The sequence below is a fragment of the Ursus maritimus genome, unplaced genomic scaffold (genome assembly GCF_017311325.1).
Source record: "Ursus maritimus isolate PB19 unplaced genomic scaffold, ASM1731132v1 scaffold_1, whole genome shotgun sequence".
Classification (NCBI taxonomy): domain Eukaryota; kingdom Metazoa; phylum Chordata; class Mammalia; order Carnivora; family Ursidae; genus Ursus; species Ursus maritimus.
The window spans coordinates 69453282-69460657 of NW_024423343.1; the positions used below are offsets into that span (position 1 = coordinate 69453282).

Below are 7376 nucleotides of genomic sequence, written 5' to 3' on the forward strand. Positions count from 1 at the left end.
GCCAGCGAAAGAGGGAACACAAGCAGGGGGAGTGGGAGAGGAAGAAGCAGGCTTCCAGGGACCCTGATGTGGGGCTCCATCCCAGGACCCTGGGCTCACGCCCTGAGCTGAAGGCAGATGCTTAATGACTGAGCCACCCAGGCACCCCTGGTTTTTAAAAATTATTACGTGTAAAGTCACTTAGAATAGTCTCTGTATGGAACTCCATGTACAATTAAGTTTATGTCATTTAGCTTTCATTTTTATGGGAGTGTCTTAAAATTTAATTTGTTTTTATTTTATAATTATGTAAATTACTTTATATGGTTCCAAAATCACATCTACAAAACAAGTTTTATGAGAAAACTTCCTACTATTCTATCTTTTCTACCTTGTTCCCTTTCTACTTACAGGTAACCATGTTTCTTAAGGTTTTGATTTTTCCTTTCATTTAAAAAATTAAGTAAATATATGGATGAATGGTAGCATACAATAGAGGTTTTTCTCCACCTTGCTTTTTTTTTTTTTAACTTATTATATACTGTGGTTGTGAAATACTTCATACTATATACATTCCTCACTCATTTTTAAAAATTGCATAGTACTCCACTCTGTTTATTACCCTAATTAATTCAACAATTTCCCTATGATGGACATTTGGGTTATTTCCAAACTTTAGTTATAATAAACAATGCTTTAGGGAATATCTTCTCATATATATCTATTTTATATTTTCGTCCGTGTTGGTCAGATTCCTGGAAATGGGTTTTACTAGTCAAAAAAAAAAAAAAAAAAAAGCATATGTAACTTTGATAGATACTGTCAAATTCTTTGTTGTTGAGGTTTTTCCATTTTTCACTCCAACAAGCAATATTTGAGAGTGGTCCTTTTCCCTACAAGTGCTTTACTAACAGGCTATGTTGCGAAACTTTTGGATTTTTGCTAATTTGTTGGGTGAGAAATAGTTTCTCACTGATTCTTAATTTGCATTTCTCTTATGAGCAGGGTTGAGAATATTTCTATTTAAGGGGCATTTGCTTTTATTTTTCCATAAAATGTCTGTTCAGGGTATTGTCCTTTTATTCGTTTTTAGATACTCTTTATATATGGGGTAATTGAATTGTCTCATATAAGTTACAATAATTTTTGAGTTTCTCATTTGCCATTGTTAGCTTGTGGTATTTTTTTTCTTTTTTGTCATTTAAAACCTTTTTTTTTAAGTGCCATACAAAACCTTTTTAGTTTCATGTATTTGAATGTGTTTTATGTATTGCCAATATTTCACATTATTGCATCTAGTTTTGACCTTTGCAAGGAATGTTTTCCCTACTCTCCAGTTATAGAGGAATTTACCCATAAGTTCTCCTAGTACTTGTGTGGTTCAAATTGTTACATTTAAATATCTGTTCTTTTAAAAATTTATCCTTAGATCCAAATTCATCTTTTACGACTACCTGGATCCCAACACCACTTATTAATAGTCCATTGTTTACTCACTGCTTTGAGATACAGCTTTTATATTTCTCAATTTTCTCTTGTGTTTCACTGATCTTTTTCTCAGGTGCCAATGCCAACTGTAAATTATAAAGGCTACATATATAGTGTATTTTAATATCTGATATGAGATCACCCCACACACTTTCAATGCTCTTCTTCTTCAGGGCTTTTCTTGTTGTGTTTTTTTTTTATTCCAAAAGAATTTTATAATCAATTTTATGCTTATAACACTCTTTGTAATCAGGAGTGTTTATCTGAAGCACTGTCAGAGTTTTTTTTTTTTTTTAAAAGAGAAGTAATACTTGCTTTCCACCCCAGACCTACTGATCCCTGGATATTGGGCTGGGGTATGTGTATTTTAAAAAAACTTACCAGTGGATTCTGATAATCCCATTAAAAATAGCCTTATAAAAGCATAAATTTAAGTTCTAATTCATGACTATTTTATGATTTGTATTCTCTTATATATTCTGATCTTACTTAATGACTCTAGCACATATCCAGTTTTTTAAGCCAGATATCCCTCTGGTCTTCTTTCAGTCCTCCCTCTCCAGTTGGTCACCAAATTCACATTTTACCTCAAAAACAATCCGGCTTGAAATCTCCAGTGCCACTGTCCTTCACTATCTTTCTCATGGACTGTTAAGCGCTTTGGTCATACTACGGTCTATCATTTGCTCTGCCTACACAGTTGTTGGTCTGTAAAAACAAGGTTGATCATGTCACTCCTTTGCTGACTTGTTGCCTCTCAGGATAAATTCAGTCACCTTACCATGGTATCTTAGGCGTTTCACGGTCCTACTCTCCTTTTTCTTCTTCATCCCTGGTTTTCCATCCCTCACAGTGAATATTCCTGGTGCAGTGAACTTCTCAATAGTGGATGGACACCAGACTTAGTAGCTCTTTGTATTTAAACTTACCGTTTCTTTTACTTAGGACCTGCCCCTCTGAAGCCCTGCCTAGTAGGCTGTTAGTATTTGAGATGCAGTTCTAATGGCATCCTTCTGATAAAGCTTTTTTTTTTTTTTTTAAGATTCACAGTCAGAATTAGTTGCCCCATCCTCTTTATTCTAGCAAAACGTTCTTATTTGTATCTTTATAATGTGATTTATGTGAGTCTCTAATCTCCCAGGAATTTCACACTTTCAACATCAACCAGAATGTGAGCTTATTCATGTTTTTCCAGTCTCTATCAGAGTGTATAGCATATAGCGATGTTTGTTCAATGAATGAAAACAAATAACTCTTCATTAGTTTGTACTGATTGAAACTGAACAAGACATGACAGTGGCCAGCTTGTTATACTATTGAGATCTCGCATATGTTTGGCTTTTTGTATCAGCCTTCCTAGATTTTGTTTTCTGTACATATAAGTTGATTCCTTATCCTTTGAAGATCCATGTGTAATACCTATAGTAATAAATTAGATACCTAACCATCTATCTCTGTATTCCCTATTTGAGAAGTTCTATCTTCGTCCTAAAAATAGATCCTGCTTTAGAGAAGAAAGTGCAACAATTTACATATAGTGATGGCATAATTAGCATGGGATAGGTATATATCATATATAAATTTCAGAAATAATTTTCATTATTATTAGAAAAGATGTTTGATTGTTAAATTCTTTTGCAATTCTGAAGATGAAGTACTAATTTAGATGATGATCCTAGGTAGAGAACTAAGTGCTACCAGAGCCAAATTATTTTATAATTGTAGTAATTATTCCCCCACCCTCCAACTCTATGACTGTGTTGTAATCTTTGAAACAATCAAATGTGATAACATAAGGGAAGGAATCATACTAAAAAATTATTTAAGCACAATTTCATAGAGGGTAGCAAATATTGGAATAATCCAGTTTTAAATTTCTAGTATACTGTTTTTTTTAAAAATCAGTTTTAAAGGTATAAATTGTTTAATTAATATATTTGAACTACCAAATAACACCAAATTATTTTAAATATATATTTAAATACACAAATTGAACCTTTTTTATGGAAATTTAGAAATTCATCTTATGAATATTAGATATTAATCTGTTTTTCATTTATCAACTACTTTGTTAATTATTGATTTCCATTTAACTGCATTTCAACCTTAAAGAGTGTTGCAAAAATATTTTCCAAATTATTGGAATAATAAATATATATAGTTTTGATAATAAAATATAGTTTTTAAATATTTTAAAGACAGTAAAATCCAGTTCTTTATTATCACAACTTCTATCCTTTATTCCAACATTCTGACAACACTAAGTCTTATTTTGTACAAGTTACTTCATCATTCAACCAAGGAAAAGACAACTTTGCAATTTGAAATTATATATACAATACTCTTAAAAACATTTTTTGGATTATGATTTTAAAATCAACCAGAGGAATGATAGAAATTTTTAACATGAGTATTTATTTTTATATAAGTTTTTATATAAGTTAATCACTTTTATTACCAATGTACCAGTGTTTTCTGTTGATTAGGCATACATTTAAAATTTAATAAATTAATTTTATTATGTCAAATGTTTTCCCCACAGGTTTCTTCTCTAAAAACAGGCAATAAAAATTACATATCCTTATGAAACTTAGTGTTTGGAAAACAAAGTGCCATCTTCAACTCAATATCATTTCAAAATATTACTGGAACCTAAAATTGAACCTTATTTTGCTGTATATCATTTGAAATATTTAAGTATCCTTAGTTATCCAAATTACTCAAGTCTGCCATTTCTTTATTTTGAGAGAAAGGTTTTAAGAGAATTCCGTATAGAAATTGAGGCAACTTGAATCTAGCCCTTCTTAAAAAAATCTTTTAAAAATTGAACACTTTCTCAAAAGTAATGCTCATGATTAAACTGTCAAAAATGGATTGTTGAAATACTAATTTATAATTCTTTATATATAGAAATATATGTAAGTTGCCTTGTTTACGACCAAATGTTTTAAAATACTGTTTGAGTAATGACTGCTATTATTTAAAATTCATGAACTTTTTTGTTAATTATTTTGGCTGGAATATTTAAGTGCTAGCATTCACACTTATATTTTAATCTATATTTTTCTTCTGGAACATTATTGCTAAATTTTGAGATTGTAGAACTCTTGACCCAGTCATACATGTACAGAGCTTGGCCTCTGAGTTAATTAAATATGAGTTAATAATATATTATAAGGAAATTATTGTCCTTATTACAGTTATTAGGTAGTTACTCAAATTATAGCTTCAAAGGAATGCAGAGCATGGAAAACTCAGGATTAAATTATGCATTTGAACCTTAGGCCAGCTTTTACTGTAGAGACAGTTTTCTGCTAAGAGAGAAATTGTATGTCATTGAAATTAAATGCTTTTCTGGGGATGGAAGGTTCCAGTTTTTAATGAAATTACTGTGTGTGGTGTAGTGAAATGATTAAAATCTGTATTCCGGGAATGTGGCAGGGAAAAAAAATCAATAAGTGCTAGCGCAGCTTTGCTGCTCAATGTGAATCCTGAGAACGAAATAAACTACTACAAAAATAATAATTAAAAACATATCAGCACATTAATTTATTTAGCATCAGTCTCCTGAGACATCATCTTCACTAATTTTTAGCATACATTTTACTGTGTAATGAGCAGCCTTTTTTTCAGATATCCCTATTAGACAGGCAGTATTTCTGCCCTTCCCCCAGTGCTCCTGCATTGCAATCATTGTACTTGCACTTATTATGTTACAAATGACCGAGGTAAGGCTGACATTCTCAGTGCATGCAAAAAGACCTAGTCTGCCAAGCTTTTTTTCCCCCCTAATGAAGCAGCTTTGTGAAATCTCCCCATGTGTTAATACTAATGAAGATCCTCTAGCACAATTAAAATCACAGCCAGTGGCTGAAGAGGAAACATAAAACAATAGCATCTTTTAAGATACATTTATCCACAAATGTATGTACAAAATATACATATATGGTCAAATTATTCTTCTGTGGCTTGCCTTTCACTCACTCTTCATCCTGAAAATTAAATCATGCAATTTTTAATTATATAAACTTGGAGACTTTAATGTGTTCTGGGGAAAAAACACTACCTCAATGAAAAAAATTAAATTATATGTATTCTTGTATAATAAAGTGTTAACCAAAGTTATGGCTTTTAAAAATCATTTTTAGGAAGCTGTGGGGTGGTGTACCCAGGAGGAAATTGGGTGTACTTCACCTTTATTTTAACTTTATTGGTTTCAGGATGTTGGGATTGGGGGTGAGGGAGAAATGTAAGGATAAACAACAGAAAGTTGGGAGATTCTGGGGATAGACAAAAAGCATACCTCCTGTGTAGTTTAAAGATGGAGCAATGAGCTAGTAGGCTTAACTTGATTTTTTAAAAAGTGTTCAATTCCTACAATTAGCTACACCACCCCCTTTTGACTTCAGAAATTGGAGGGAAAAACTACAATTGAGACTACCTTTTACAGTTTTGACTTCTAATAAAACGATTTGCTGTATTAACGTGTTTTATTTAAATTTTAATTCAGTGCATCAACACTACTGCTAGTTTAAATTGCCCGTGTGTTTGGGCAGCAGCGTTTTATCCCGGGACCATCTTGCGTCCTGCTTTTTATTTTGAGTTCCAAACATCCACGAATTCCTGGTATATTAATTTAGTTGGTTTATAGACTTCAACCGAATTCTGAGTTTGCAGACAAAAAAGTTTAGGTGGAAATGATTTATCTATGCTCCCTATTGTCCAGTTTACGGTTTTAAAAATTAGGTTTCCAATTCTATTTTCTGTCCTACTTTGGAATGAAAAAAATATTGTTTCTTAACTTTTTCCTGGGACAAGGAACGGTTGCAAACTCAAAGCTACAGTATTCTTGGGAGGAAGAAGCAACCCCCCTCCCTCCCTTGGCTCCTTTAGGAGCTGATAGGTCATTTATTATTGGAACTGAAATAGTATAAACAATTCTCTCTCTTTTTTCCCTTGTTAACAGCAACTTTCATTGTTAGAGAGAGGAGAGAGAGAGAAGCCTTGTTGGTTGACGTCACTTGGTTCATGAAGCCTTCGCCTAGAAGTGAAGCTGCTGAACAAACCTTGAGAAGAATCATCTCCTGCTTCAATCTGCTGCTGGATAGGAACTAATCAGAGAGAGGCGGAAGGCGGAGAAGGAGGGAGTCAAGGGCTTTCCCGATCACAAATCTCACCTCCACTCCAACTCTCTTTATACTTTCCTTGCAAAAATAATAAGCGAGATAAGGAGGTGGTAGGGTTTCCAAAACAAAGTCGTAACCTTCAACCATCTGGGGAAGGCAAAAATCTCATCCACCGCAACTCTCAGTTCGAAAGTAAAGGTGAGTTAAAAATCTTCGGGTGTGAGGGGTGCGGGTGAAGATGAAAATTCCAAATGTTACAGAGCCGGTTGTTAGCAGAACAGGAGAAACTACGCTCCGGCGAGCGGGGACTCCGGAGTTGCTTCTCTCGAGGCGCTCGCTCTGCCCGCCCTGCTCGCCCTCCGCGGCTGTTTACCCTCGCCGGTCGGTGTGTCTCTTTGTTGTGTTGGCTGGAAGGCTGGGGCGGTGCTCGGGGTCCCGAGCGGAGTTTGGGGGAGGAGGACGCGGTCCTGGGTGGGAGGTGGGGGGTGCGGTCTCAGGAGAATGTAAACTTTATTCTTAGCTGCCAGTGCGGGACTTCGGTGCAGCAGGGCCGCGGGCAGACGCCGCCGCCACCAGTCCGCCTCCTTTGTGCCGGTCGCCCTGCTCGGCCGCCCGGGCTGCGCGCCTCCTCCTCCTTTCGGCTCCCAGCGCTCGGGTTGCCGCCAACAGTTTTGCTTCTTAAACGATAACCTCTGGCACTGTTGCGATCGCCGTTCCTACCCAAGAATATACGCTGCTCCCCCAATCCCTGCCGGGGTAGTTTCAAGATACCCCCCCCCCCCC

General features: G+C 35.2%; 1 protein-coding gene across 1 annotated transcript in view; it reads left to right on the top strand.

The window, feature by feature from the left end:
* Positions 1-7376, top strand: part of BAZ2B (bromodomain adjacent to zinc finger domain 2B) — a 404062-nt gene that overhangs the window by 108167 nt on the left and 288519 nt on the right. The window contains exon 3 of the mRNA XM_040644603.1: positions 6434-6791. The gene's annotated coding sequence lies outside the window, so the exon portion shown is untranslated. The remainder of the gene's footprint in view (positions 1-6433; positions 6792-7376) is intronic.